Genomic DNA, 13,126 nt, shown 5'->3' with positions numbered 1-13,126 from the left:
ATGTTTATCACACAGAGAGTGCATCCTAAACCGGCGTTAGTGACTCATCTTTAGTCATCTTAGCTCTGCACCAACTGGCTACATCCCCCCAAATTTCCCAAAACTTCACTGTAGAATAGAGCTATTAAACATTCACAAGACCACGACGAACCTACGTGTGTCTATGGGCGGCTATTGATGCACCCAGACACTTACAGGTCATCACTGGCATTTGGCTCCTCCCATTTATCTTAAAAGGTCATGTAATGTAGCCAGTTCACTAATGTAAATGATTCATGCATGCAAGGACTAATCAAATTCACACTAACAGTTCAAAGTTCAACCAGTAGAGCGTGTATGACCTCAGGGCTGCGTAACACAGTCCCACTTCACACCAGCAGAAAGTGTGTTACCACTTTGTCATGCAGAGTCTGACTGGTGGAACGCAGACTTCTTTGTGGTGTCTGTTGCAGTTGAGTGCAGTTTAAATAGTACATTTGATTTGATTTGATTCATTTGAGTTCTAGTGGTTTAGATCCAATTTATTTAGGGGCTAGACCTAGTTAAGAGCTGGACAAACCCTGATTTGGAGCTGGTTTAGAACTGGAATACACCCAGTTTAGTACTAGACCCTGAAATTGACCAAAGGAAGATGAGCGGGCCATCTTGTTCAGCTATGGGGATCAAAATAAATACATAAAATTACAATTATCCGTATTTCAACCCAGTTTTGAAAGGTGTAGTCCAGGCTTAGATCTACTTTAGTGCGACTTTTATCCTATCAGTTTATTTTACCTTGATTCCAACAAGAGTCATTTTGTTGAGAGCCTTCATCGAGCTCAGGGGTTTGCAATGACTCTCTCAGAATTGCTCAGACCAGCACTTCGTATTTCAAATCTCTCAGCTCAGGGGTTTGCAATGACTCTTTAAAGCCTCAAGTGCAGCTCTTTGCACTTTGATTAAGAAAAAATAAGTGTAAGAAAAAATTATTTGGGTATACCTTATTAATTAAGTTTGTATTTGACAGTGTTTGTAGCATACCAAAGAGTATTCATTCTATTGAAATTAAAATGTTTTATTTATATTTTTTCACTATTAGTCGGAGCAAATCCCATGCATAAAATTGGAAAGAATAATGATAATTTTGTAGAGTAAATATTACACATAAAATGCAACAGAATGCAGGAAAATTACATAAAATTTGCAGAAAACCTCCAGACCCCTTAAAAACACTTCAAATAAGTCCACAAAGTTCATAAATACAAAATGTTACATATTTTTTATAACGTATTAATAGCTGCAAACAGTTGACTTACTTATTTTAAATTCATGTATGAATCACTTTGTCTCGTTACTTGTAAAAAACTGACTTTCATTTGGTTTGAAATGGTCCAATGCGACTCTTTTGCTGTTAAAGTTTGCAGACCTCTGATCTAGCTGAACATGCCACATTGCAGTCTTAATACTCAAATACCAGAAGCTTTAGTAATAGCTGAAAGCAGGCCCACATTTTATCAAATTTGAAGTGTCACTGCCCTTGTTATGTCCTCGTATAGAATAAACACACAAATGAATGCTCTGTGTTGTGTGGTTTTGACAAGCCAGAGGTTAAATAAGGGTGAGTATGTGGGTGTTCAAACACGCAAACCACTTGTATAGAGAAGGTTCCTCCAGCCCTGCGGCCACCTCGGCTCATTTCAGAAACAGTTTAAGTCCTGGCAGAGCTTCAGTCACAAACACACACTTGTCCCCTCTGTCATAGCACTCTGAGGTCAGCGGAAGTGACAGGAACGCAGTGAATGAGAAGAACTCTGGACAAAAGCAGAATATTATGCAATCATCACCAACACCAAAAAAAATAAAAAAAATCATGATTCAATTCTAAAACAAAATAAAACTCTTTGTTGCACCATGACAGAGAAACATGTCTAGGGCCGTTTCCTCAATGAAAAGAGATTAAAGTATAAATGCACATGTAACTTTTCAGGTGGAGGATGTGCCACATGCAACTTTCAATATTAAACATATCTATGAGTTTATTTCATTACAGGACTGTTTTATTGCTCAGAAATACCTTGCAAAACATTTACCTTCTTGCTTTGATAGGCCACTGCACCACAGATCTGATCTATAACTAGGCCTGGTCGTGTCACCTGCTTGTCTCCATGGAGGTAAACAAGTTAAGTGCCTAACAGTGGGACATTCTAGGTCAGGTGTGTCAAACTCATTTTCACAAAGGGCCACATCATCAAAATGGTCGCTCTCAAAGGGCCAGATGTAACTATAAGATAAATGTAACCAAATGAAATGTAAAATAAATGCAACTACTTTTTCTATGTTTATTACTTATTCAAGTTACAAATATTGCATATGGATTTGCATAGATATGAAAAAATGTCAGTGTAACTGTGTATCTCCTGATAAAGTGATATTTTAAGACAGTCATACTTTTTAATTTACTTTGCCGCGGGCCACATAACATGACCTGGCGGGCTACATTTTGCCCTCAGGCCTTGAGTTTGACACATGTGTTCTAGGTAAAATGATGACGTCTACACCCCTCGCCAGGAAAGTTACTTTAAATATGGAAATAAGTACAGGTAAAGTAACTAAATGTAACGTAGAACAGCTATCTAAAACCTACAAATTGTACTTTTCGTCTCGCTTAACTTTGCTACAAAATCTCCCTAATCTAAGATGTACTAGCAAGGGTTAAAGTAGTTACAAAATCAAGTCAGATTAACATTTCATTATATTTTTTTGCAGATTTGGCACATGACTACAACCACTCTTCTACATTCTTTCCAATTTGTGACATATTTGCTTTGACATTCCTAACATCTTAACCTTTAATTCCTCGTGTTGACATATTGCTCAAACATACCTTAAATCCATGGTATTCCAAAAGTGCCTCATAACTTACCCTGCTGAAAGTTACCTGAAGCCTTGCCAAAAATATGTGGTAATCTTTCACACTGACTCGCCTGAGGTTTTTAGCCAAGACATAAATCCCACTAATCTTTAACAAAAACAGTGGCACATGTTCGGACACAGAAACAAGTGTAGCGCAGTTCATAATCTGGGCTATCGTTTCAACAGCGAGGCCCGGTTGGCTGATATCCTGCTTAGTGCTTAGCCTGTCTTACTCTACATCCTGGGAAATAGATAGCAGATAAAGAGTAGTGTACTGCGGGCTGATAAGGGCGAGCTGGGCCTGTGGTGCGGACAGTGATGGGGCTCCTGCAGAACAACAGGTCCTAGTGAAAAGATAAGCTCCGTCCCTTCTTAAAAAGACCATACAAGGACAACAGATGGTACAGATACAGATGAGGGGAGTTAAATATTAGGTTAATGTTTAGAGATGGGACGAGCTTTTAAGATTATAGTGATAGTGGTTATGATATATGCTTGCTGAATTCTTATCTGGTCTTAAAAGTGCAAGTGCGGTCATTCAGAGAGAGATTGTATTGTCTAGTTTGTGAAAATTGCCTAGCAGTTGAGCCGCTAATGGACTTTGTTGCTTGTAGAACCGAGAAATGAACTGAACTCCATGCATTTTGGTTATAGCTTGCATAGTAAAACAAAAATTCAAATCTGTCAACTGGACAGAAAGTTGGAGTGAAGATATTTCGCTGCTCATCCAAGTCGCTTCTTCAGTTTTGGTCAGGTTATAGCAGATGTTTCCAGACAATTGAGATAGAAACCTGTAATCCTGCTGTCGTCCAGGTAGGTTTATTCACAGAAGAATGTTGAATTTTGTCAGCTGGATAAAAGTTTTTACGAGTGAATATATTTAGCTGCTCATACACGTAGCTTCTTCAGTTCTGACAAGGTTTCTGAAAGTCACTGCCTTAAATATATGCCTTAAAGGAGACGTCAACTACACTGAAAAAAACACACCCTAGCTGTTTACTGTATGGAGTATCTGTTATTAGTTAAATCCATTGAACTAAGGTATAAACCACCACCTGAGACATAGTTCCTGCCTCATCAAATTTAAATGCTCTTACCAATGGCCCTATAGCTTCATCGTCCTTTATTAAATATGCCATTTGAGGTGAAGAATTTTTTTGCAGAACAAAACAACAGATTGAAATTGTAACTACATATTAACCCAAACCACACACATTTACTATTAGGGTCCTGGGTTCATGAAAATACCTCTGCTCCAGTGACCCTGCAGTCTAACCTGAGAATTCCCCTGGTGTAGAGGCTGGTTGTTGCTGTGCTGTTCCTTACCTCGCCAAACAAACGGTGCCTGTGATTCCTGTGTGTGTATTTATAGAGAAGTCTTGTGAGAGCACGTTCTGAAACATCCCATCAGAGGAGACCAAATCTGTGAGGCAGGCTGCGTGAGGCGCCATGCTGAGACCCACTACGTCTACTATACTACACAGACGACACTGTAAGCATTTAAAAGACACGAGGAAGAAAGCAGGAAAAACACAAGCGTATGTGTGTTTTGGCTACAAGCAACATAGTATTCTTCGCTACAGGACTGTAGAATATTAGCGTTTTGTCTATGTACTTGAGCATTATTTGTTTTACCTTAGTACAGACATACTATATCAGCAGCTCAGGGTAGAAATGAAACTGCTGTGTGCTGTCTGCATCGAATTATAATGCCATTTATCCTCTGAGCATCAGGAAGTGGGGTGTTAGCATGTGCTGCAAATAGATAGCAATAAGAAACCAAAATCGAGACTTAAAAAAATTATAATTCCAATTTTGCTAATCAACATCCAAAATTATTTAAAATTTTCTTTCAGCAATACTGTGTCAGACCTGAGATAATAAACTGTCAATCTCTCCCAATCATTTCCAGCAGTAGCAGCAGCTGTCCGGTACAAACCAACACACTAAACAATAATCGAGTGCATCTCATTGGGAAAGCAAAATAAGCTCCTTGCGGTTTAGCAGCAGGTGGTCAGTTATAGTGCGCTATGATAGTGAAATTTAAGGTATTTTTATGGCTGAGTCAATATTGCTACAACGGGGCGTGAAGGCCATAAAGCAGATGGTGTGTGTAACAATTCCGTTTTTGTACATAGAGAAACATGACAACAACTAATTGAAATTTTATTCAAATCTAGTGTAGATAATTGTGGAGCATCTTGACAAAGAACAATTCATGGCCTATTATAGTGTGTTTACTGAAATCAGGCTGGCAAAGCGTGAAGAGGTGCCAGCAGTGAATTCCCAAAGCTTTGTAATAAGTGGGTGGCATATTTTCCGTGGTAATCTGCAATGTGGGTAACCATGTCATTAGTATGCCAACCAGGTAAATGTTATGCTAGACTAAAAAGTCCAAATCTGGGGAAAATGTGATGTAGTTTACATGAGGAAATATAAAATTTTCAAGTCAAGGATACTTATATGATATTTGATCCAACTTAATCCTTAAAACTAAATACATGCTGATATTGTAGTTAAAAAGTGCTATAACCCATTTTATTGTTGCTTTTTTAGCAGCACAAATAAATTCCCTGGCTCCTTTTTGCACTTGTCAAGAACGCTAATAATAAGAGAGTGCACCGCTTTTGGAATCGATATTTCAAGACATATCCTTCAAATTTTCACACATGTTCAGACTTCAAGAAAAACAAAGTGGACACAATATTCAGTAAACGCTTAACAGTGTGATTTTTGCAAACAAATCTGGCAACTGCCGGCTCCCCCTGCCCTCCCTGAGCCTGTGCATCTGTCAGCTCTTGCAGGCAGATGTTTGGGCATAGAGAGGCAGCAGGATAGCACCTCCTCCCACACTCCCCTCCAGTCACCTCTCCCTCAGACCCACCCTGTGCACCCTGTTTACCCTGCTTACCCCGCTCACCTGCGCCCGCTCCACTGACCCCCAGCTCCAGACAATTAGGAGGGGATAACAAGAGGTGTGGGTCTGGCTGGTTCCTCGCTGGAGTCATGATAGCATATGCATAAGCCTGGCTGTAAGCAGAAGTCATGCGCTGTGCAAATTTGGGAGGCTGATAATGGGCTTGTAAAATCTGCTGAACTGGATCCAAGGGTGTAAGAAAATATTGATGAACAATTTTGGAATCTTTTATAGCTAATAAAAGATACTAACTGTAGAGCGATCCTAACAAAGACAAAATGAGTGTGTGGATACGAGCAGATTTTTGTTGATGATTTTTGTATGTTTGTTTATTTTTTGCTTTATTTATTTTTTTTGCTTTATTTATTTATTTTTTGCTTTATGTATTTATTTTTTGCTTTATGTATTTATTGCTTTATTTATTTTTGCTTTATTTTTTTAAATTTATTTTTGCTTTATTTATTTATTATAAATGTATTTATTTATTTATTTGTGCTTTATTTATTTATTTTCCATGTTGTTTTGCATTGTGACAGCACTGCCAGGAATTGCAACTGGTACTTTCTTGGAGAGAGGTTTTTGTTGTTTTTTGTTTTTTTGGCAACTACTATATTGCCAAAAAACCCAGAAAGAAACAAAAAACCTCCCAACAAAAACGATTATTTTTGCTGATTCATTGGCTGTTGAAAGTCAGAAAGGAGAAGTAATGTTTGGTTAAAAGAATAGACCAGAGAAGGTATCCAGCATGAAAACTATCACTAAAGTACTGCCCACACATAGTACTCACACCAATAGTACTTCATGAGTTCCATCACCTCTGATTGATGCTCCGAATAATCCGACGTGACTGTATGCGTGTGCGTCCTATTGTCGCTCTCTCCGGTTCACACTCGACCTCTGACCTTTCCCCCCACCTGACCTTGCACTGTCGGGTCACCACCTGCCGGCGGGGAGGAACGCGACGTGAAATCAGACTCACACAGCCGGCTTCACGCACATTACCTGAGCAAGATTAATGACACCTTCCATGTTCATCATTATTCCTCCTAACAGCAGTCAAACGTGGCCGACGTCCAGAGCTCCGCCCACCAAAACCTGGCTCCAGTCTGGCTCAAATCCCACTGCACTTGAAGGCTCGTTCTGTTCATATTAGAAATGGCTTAGTGCGCACAACAACTGCTAGGGAATTTATGCTGGCGAGGTGTATCTGCCACAAGTACTCTCACAACAAATTTTGTTTTCGTTTATTAGCATTTTATTTAATTTCAGGCAAAAAACACAACAAAGAAACAAAAAAAAAAAGAAAAATGGCAAAATCTGGACAATCAGGATATTCATTTTCTTTTGACAACCCTCAATCTTGATGGAAGTTTGCATGTTCTCCCAGTAACATTTTACTCATAGAGACAATAAAAGGAGTAAACAACAGCACTTAACTTTCTGAAGATGGCACCTCATACACATGATTCCATGATTCCAACAGAAAGTTAAAACCATATTTCGGAACATTCTTCATGGTCATAGGTATGTTTTATGCCATAGGTCTACTGCGAAAAGGAACAACATTTCTATGGAGACAAGCAGGTAGAGTCCGTCCTCCAGGCCAAGTAAGTCAAGTGAAAAAATAAGCTTTAATTTTAGTGTGTTTCTTGGCTAAAAAAGCTACCCATTGGGGCTTTACTTGCATTACAAATGACTGGAGGTAAATCTATCCAATCAGGAGAGTCCAATTTGATGAACAAAACCAACGGACTGTCTCACTCAAGCCAATGGTTAAGACATAATGTGCAAAACAAATTCTAGAAAGCCTATGTAAAAGCAGCTCTAATGTAATTTGGGAGCAGTGTGTCTTTATCCTGACAAGTACTATTATGCCCATTCTTCTACGGCACAGCATGCAAGCAAAGACAGCCTGTGGCGCTTCTGATCTCCTGCTAATAATTGAGAATCCAACGTTGGCACCAGTTGGCTGAAGCTGGTGGAACGGACTAATAAAGATGTACTCACAATCGCAGATATGCAAGCCAGAAATGTAAGCTAACTACTGTAAGCTACTGCTAATCCTGCAAAATGTCTGACTCACAATGTGACAACACGAGTCAAACGCGACTTGACATTTCCGTATTGATCTCCGCGGCAACAGAAAGGACATACTTCACAGTTAAGTGGAAAATAAATTGTAGTATTGGCGCTAAATTCACAACTGGACGTGTTAAGTATCGGGTGTCATTTCGCTTTCAGCTTTCATTTGAGCCCATCTGGCCCGAACCTGCAGGCGTAGCTTGTCAGAAGTACACCCACACGCTAACACTCGCTAGCTTTAGCAAATCTGCACGGACACGCTACAGCTAAAATCAATACACCGACAACCGCAGTGATTCCATTTGCTTTGCATGGTATTACTGTGATCCTCTCCGCTCTCTGTTATCTGCCTCATTTTCAAAAAGATTCATAATTCTCAGAGCTCGAGATACAAACCCTGTGGCTAAATCCCTAAATGAACTCTACATCACCTCCAACACAGCCAAAAGGGAACAAAGTAGCGCTTAAAGGGGAAAATGGTGGAAAGATGCCAAGTGCCCACTCAGCCAATCACAGACGAGTTTTTGTGGTGAGGGCTGTCTTTGGGAATGGGAAGAGGAAGGGCCCATAGGGGACTGGTGCCCTGGTTGGAAATACATGGCTATCAGCTATAAGATGGCAACAATATACGCAGCAGGATCGCGTTGGCACGGAATGTGAATTATGCATGTGTTTTTGTACCAGTTTAATTCTATGTGGGGATGTGGGTGGCCAAAGTCTTATACCCAACCCATCTCAAGTGGGTTAGTCACATGATTCGACTGTAACACATGTCTTTGGAAATATAATTGTACTTCTATAGCATCGGATGCCAAGGGACTGACAATAACCTCCCCGACGAACACATATCGCTCACATATTTATACACCCATTCACGCAAAGACACAACAATAGTGTGCAATGGTCGAGCTGGGATCAAACTGCCAACTTTTTGTAGGTTTGCTTGATGGATGTTTTGAAAAGTACATACAGACTGTTTTTGAGAGATATCGAGATGGAAATGGCACTGCGCGAACAAGAGGCATCGTTTCAGGTGTTATAGCAAAAAGCGTAATAGTCAAACCCTGCCCATAGGAGGCGTCGGGGCTATAAAGGGCCTAAAGGTACCCACATCGCTGCTCACCACTCTGCCAGCACGCCCAGAATTACATTATACAGACCATTTTACTTTGCAGTTCATAACTATAACTACTATATCTTTGAATGCTATAACTTCAAATCCAATTTAATACCCAAGTTCAATTTCAGTTCTTGTATCTAGTGCGAGTCATAGCTGATGAAATCCATGGCAATCACTGTAACCAATATGATAAAGGATAAAAGTTGGAGCGCACCAGTCCATGATGAAACAGTTTTCTTCTTTTTGATTCCAGGCGCATTCTTACTTTAGTACGGCCCGAGCGTGAATGTGTGTGGGGGGGCGATTCGACTTTACATAGCGTCGTCGAGAACTTACATGGCAGTATGGCTCGGTGACGCCGTCTGGAAAATTCAAATACGTATTAATATGAGATAGGAGAGGGCGGAGTAAATGTTTTCACCGTGGATACATAGAGCATCTCGAGACAAAACAATTATGGCCCTGCCCTTATCCTCACAGGGCGTCGGCCATATTGGTTTCAAACTTATTGTGAAATCTAGTCCTCGTTTTTTAATCCAACGGACTACAAACTGAGGCGGCATCATCAGGACATATCTGGGATCAAAAGGGTTAAAAGAAGTTACATAAGTCTCAGGGTGCGGTCATAACAAGCTCTTAACAAAGCGGCCATTTTGAAAGCATAAAAATCCCTGTAACTTTTGTGAAAATTGACGGATTTACACGGGCCCAATGTAGCGTTTGTGCATTTTGATAACCTGGACACAGTGACACAGTTATGGAACTTCTAGCTTTAAAAATGGCTCTCCAGCGCCCCCTGCAAAATTAAAATGGGTGGGAAAATGTTGTAATTTGAGAGAAGTATCTGTACTTTCTACTCCACTACATTTTTAAACTGGACTGAAAGTAAATATGTACTTTTGAGATGATTTGAGGGGTTATTTTTACCATGCTCGTGGTAACATCCTGACTAAAGATTTTGAGTTCAAGCTTCAGCTTTGCGCAAACGAAACTAAACACACAATTCATTTAAAAAAATTAAGACATGGATTCATACTGCTACTGTTGACCAAAATATGAATCATTTTGACTCTCTATCACTACATTTAAAACTTTAACAAATCAAGTACACTTGTGTGAAGAGATAGATTTTTTATGTAATACTTTTACTTGAATAACTTTTTAGTACTGTTTCTGCACTTTAAATTAAGTACTTCATCCACCACTGCCTTTAATGAAGTAAAAACATATGTACCCAGACTGGAACATAGAATTCATTTTTTTTACAGAAGAAATAAAGTGTTTTTTAGTGATGACGTGTCTTTTACTATAATTTGTTCAAAATCGTGGCACAGTGCTTTCTACTATGTCGGCCATGTTGGTTTCATTAACAGAATAACCATTACCTTGACCACAAATCTTCTGGTACATTTTCCTGGTTGCTCGGCTGTTTAACTTTAAATGCCAACTTTTGTCAACTTAAACTTTTAATGCATTAACAAGTAGTATCGTGGCAGACTCATCATCCTCACTGCCTTTTCCACTAAGGTGTTCTTGACCACAGCGGGAGCCCCATTTGCCCAAAATACAGTCCATTACACCCAAATGGACCCCTATCAGAACGCATCTAAGACCTTATTAAGGGAGTGATTTAAGCTCAGCCGTTGCGCACGTACTGTTATTTTCCTTATGTTGATCTCATTCCAGGCTAACATGCGAGACGTGCACGGTGTACACAATAGCTTTTTACGCTCGGTTTGGTGGCAGCTGTTGGTACGGCGACGCAATCAAACCTGCATCTGGATAGAACTGGGAAATGCAAATCAAGTTCATTTTAAAGCCACGTTGTTCTTATGTTGTGTAAACCAATTTGAGAAAAGAAATTTAGGGGTTTCAGCATATCTGGCTACTTTTTATCATGGGGTTTGATGGGAGTTTACATGTTACTGCTGGGATAGGCCTGTCATAATAACAAAATTTGACGTTCGATATATTGCTGAAGTAAATATAGACGATGAAGGATAATACTGAAACTAATTTACGCCACTGAGAGCAGATTTAAACCGCAAAACTATTCTAAAAGTGCAATATTGTTAAAAAATAATAAGCTGCAATAAATAAACAGCACAATGAAACAGTTTAGTACTTATTTTGTGTCAATAATGAATCTTAGAAGTGATTCATTCAACCTTTTACGGCTTAAATGCTTTCTGCAATTTTATAACAGCAGCATCTTCTTTCAAAAATCTGCTAGAGGTTACAAAAGGCGGACTATAGAGGAACTGGCCAATTTATATTAAAAACAGCACTGAGTCGTCAATGTCTATAGGGCTGTGGATGTGGCTGTGCAATTAACATAACTCTCAAGGTTCAGTCGTTTTTGAAAAGCAATGATTTATCCACATTTCAGCTCAAATATAAAGTCTTTTTGTATGGTCTGTGTGTTCATATAAAATCCTTTGTTTTCCAGTCTATTCCCACCTTCCACTATTGGCTGCGTTTTGACAGGTATTTTTGAGGCTAACGTGTCAGGGTGTCTAGGAGGTCGGCACGGCAATGGAGGGAAGACGGCGTGGAAGAGCCTGTTGGGGTGTGAGGCGGCGCTGATGGGTGTGAAAGCTATAGTCCAACACTGGAGCTATAACTGCAAAAGATACACTCAATACCAGTATATCTATAAAGGAATGGAAGGGTATGAGATGAAAATAGAGTCAAAATACAACCCAAAGTGGAGAGCACGGTAAAAGATTTTGTTTCAAATGTGCAACTAGTCCATGAAATTCTTCCCTTGAGCTAAAAAAAAGAATTGTTTTCAAATATATTTCTTCTGTTTTTGATTTTACAGCAGTTTAAACCGTTTTGGAGGCCCCAGGGAGGCCCCAGGACACGCTGGAGGGACTATGTCTCTCGGCTGGCCTGGAAACGCCTTGGGGTCCCACTGGAGGAGCTGGAGGACGTGTCTGGGATGAGGGAAGTCTGAGAGTCCCTGCTTAGACTGCTGCCCCGGCGACCCGGACCCGGATAAGTGGAAGAAAATGGTTGGATGGATGGATGGAGCAGTTTAAACAGTTTTGGTGCACGTGTCTATTGAGATGTTAATGCTTTGTTTTCTAGAATGTTCCACACTACGGCATTAAACTAATCTATCTTGTTTATTCACTTACATATTGTTATAGAATACTTCAAAAAACATGCATTCTCACTGTCATGTAGCTCGTCTCTTGACACACGTGGCTTGTAAGTTGACCTGGTATCGAATGCTTGTCGCCATGGAGACAGGTATAATACCATACCATTTCAATAAGCAGCAATAACTTTTAAAACAAGAAAAAATATTAAAGTATGATGATTGTGTTTCTTGTTAACACCTATAGTTTGTAGCACTGAGCCAACCCTTTAATGAAAAAGCATAGAAGACAAAATGTAACGGTTCTGTACTTAATTCTACACTGGCTGAAAGTAAGACCTTTAAATATCTTTTTGTCCCCAAGGCTGGGAATGAGTAATTGGACAAAAACAAATGAGAGTACAGCACAGGAGCAGGTTGATATAGTGCAGGCTGTGTGTGCAGACAGTAGGTTCAAAGGTACAAGTTAAACGGCTCATTAATGAATATCTATGGCCTCATCTGTCATGTTTGGCTTGGTTCAGTACAATTTGTGTGTGATCAGCATGTTACACAGGGACACGTGGGGGGATGTGTCCTTCCAGGATATAGCTCCAAGACTGAGGCCTGCTCTTTTCATTCTGGGTGTACCTAGATGACTGCTGATTCCTTATTTACTATCCACAATTTTACTAGATGCATAAAAGTTACTTATTTTCTTGACATTTGATCTCTGGAAAAAACAATGGTACTGTACTCTCTGCTACTGCACGAAAGAGTGAAGCTGCTTGAATAGGGTTGACACCACAGACTGTTTAAAGAAGTGGACTAAGTTCTGCTCCACTCAAATGAAGCTCAGTGAGGCTAGAGGTTGCGGGCCGGATTTGGAGCCCGTCTCCATATCTAAAATTCTGACTGCGAGTATAATACTAATTAAAGAGCCAATGTGGAGGGAAACTGTGGAAGGTAACGCCCATTCCTGCCTGCACCACTAATTTAGCTCATTTAGCTTCGCAATGCTGTCAGTCAA

The 13,126-nt window shown here is 39.9% G+C and overlaps 1 protein-coding gene across 2 annotated transcripts in view; it reads right to left on the bottom strand.

The window, feature by feature from the left end:
• Positions 1 to 13,126, bottom strand: part of sash1a (SAM and SH3 domain containing 1a) — a 200,299-nt gene that overhangs the window by 141,772 nt on the left and 45,401 nt on the right. The gene's annotated exons all lie outside the window — the stretch shown is intronic.

Source organism: Periophthalmus magnuspinnatus, chromosome 24 (genome assembly GCF_009829125.3).
Source record: "Periophthalmus magnuspinnatus isolate fPerMag1 chromosome 24, fPerMag1.2.pri, whole genome shotgun sequence".
Taxonomy (NCBI): Eukaryota; Metazoa; Chordata; class Actinopteri; order Gobiiformes; family Gobiidae; genus Periophthalmus; species Periophthalmus magnuspinnatus.
This window is presented reverse-complemented; position numbering and strand designations above follow the sequence as displayed.